Here is a 2,283-nt window from a genome sequence, read left to right on the forward strand (position 1 = left end):
AAAAAAAGTGGAAACAAGATAGAGGGAGGAGAAATGGGCCTTACAGGCCCACAAAGAGTAAATGCAGAGAAGAGGACAGCTAATCAAGTAACACATGCCTCTCTTCCCCTTCCCTACTCTATTTTTTCCCGTCCCACCGTTACATTACAAATTTACAACACCGTTTCTTCTCTCTCTCTCCGGGACCATTCTTTTTACCGATTATGATTAGTATGCTAATTAAGAGCATTATTAGAACACTTGGCAAACGTTAAACAAAACCAAACATTTGACAACTAATGATATACCGACCACTAGTATAAACATGTTTAATACACAAAGACATTAATATATCAAATCACAAGACTCTTATGGATTTAAGCTTTTGATTTGTTTATAAGACATTTCTTGGAAGATCTATATCAATGGCTGGCTTTGTTTAGTTTGTTTTGGGCTAGTTATATGAATATTAAATTAAAAAAATATATCACAACCATACATCTTTAACGTTTGTAGCCACAATATTCTGTCTAATGGTTTTACTTGTATCTTGTTCCATATATAAACGTCGATTGGTTTAGACGAAAGATAATTCATGAGGGCCGGTTTAGGTTATGTGGCTTAGCATGGAGATGGTTGTTGAGTTCGAGAGAGAGCTTGACATGAATGTAAATACAGTGATTTGATTCCTTGTGTCGTTTAATTCTTTTTCTGTACGTACTCTTAATTATGTTCTTGAACTCAGTTTGATGCAATTCGAATTCATGAGCGACATGTGAGGTCGCATGCTTAATTAAATCATCAACATCAAATGATTTGTTTTTGTCAACAAACAAACCCAAAATGATTTCATGAGATCACATTAGTAATATTTTGAAAATTTGATGTGAAACATGTGAATGTTTTTATGTGATTTTCGCAAGTTTATTTATGTTAATTCATGCGAATATACCCAAGATTGCATTATGAAGTTTTGTTTGGTAGTAGACTCTAGAATATCTAAAACGAAAGCAAGCAAGGAAAAAAATAAAAAAAAATACAGAGTGAAACTGTGGTGACAATAAATTAAAAAGCAGGATCTTCTATTTCCATATAAAAATCTCTGAGCTCTCTTTGCACCATTAAGTTTTTTCTTTCCCTTTTTGCTGTGTTTGCATTTTCTCTTGGTTTAACGCATACATTTACAACAATGTTTCACGTTATTTAGTAACCACACCTTCAATAAATCAAATTAAATAAAATGGACAAAGTGGATATAGGTATGTCAGAAAGAATTGGAAGCTTTAAAGAGTGACATAACATTGCGAAGTTAAATGTATGAGTCTCGATGGTGTTGGGTTGGTTCTGATGGAGTACGACATTGATCGCAACATGTACATGACCTGAGTGAAAGCAGAGTAAATGTTTTGTTTATTCTAATGAACTGCTCTGCAATTTTGTGCAAAGATAAAACCAATAGAGATGATAATATACGAACATGTAATCTATCGTCCAAATTAAAAGTCATATATACTGAATGTTATTGACAAAATAATACTACTAAAATTTTACTACATGCAGTATGATTAGCCTACAAAATATGTTTTCAAGGCCCCTTTAGCTAAATCAAGGCTATATAATCCTTTGTATAGGCATACATAATTATTGGTGTAAACTTTTTTGGATTTTGGAGTATCGAATGTAGATATTTAAGCCAAATAATACTATGACTCTTTTTTTTTTTTTTAAATTAACTATGAATTAATAATTCATCCCAGCATCCATTAAAATCTAGTTTATTGCATACTTCAAATCAATCACAAGCACCGTTCTCTGTCACACAACACATATAATGGAAACCTTATCATCTATCTAAAATAGATATATTGTTTTATCAAAAAATAAATATATAAATTAGCAATGAATATTCATTTGAATTTACTAATCTTTTTCCATTGCTCATAGGAGAAAAGTTATATGAACCCCTCCAAAAAAACAAAGCACCAAGAAAAGCGGATGTGAAAAGGGTAGAAAAAGAGTATTCAAGAAATTTATTAGTTTATAATTTGGAGTTAAAAGTGAAAATATCGTCGGGACAAAAGCTGAAAAACGGTCTGCGTTTATGTCATATTTTTGTTTTTAAAAAGCAGAATTATATATTATTATAAAGAATGAAAAAAGAAAAAAAAAAAAAAAAAAAAGAGAAATGGAAATGCGTAAAAAGAGTATGATAGGGTGTCGCCGTCGGCCGTTGTCAGTGTCTTCAGATCGGCCACGTCCCTCTCCTCTCCCCATTCTTCTCTCTTGTGTCTTTTCTTCTATTTT

The sequence above is a fragment of the Arabidopsis lyrata genome (genome assembly GCF_000004255.2).
Source record: "Arabidopsis lyrata subsp. lyrata unplaced genomic scaffold ARALYscaffold_450, whole genome shotgun sequence".
Lineage (NCBI taxonomy): Eukaryota > Viridiplantae > Streptophyta > Magnoliopsida > Brassicales > Brassicaceae > Arabidopsis > Arabidopsis lyrata.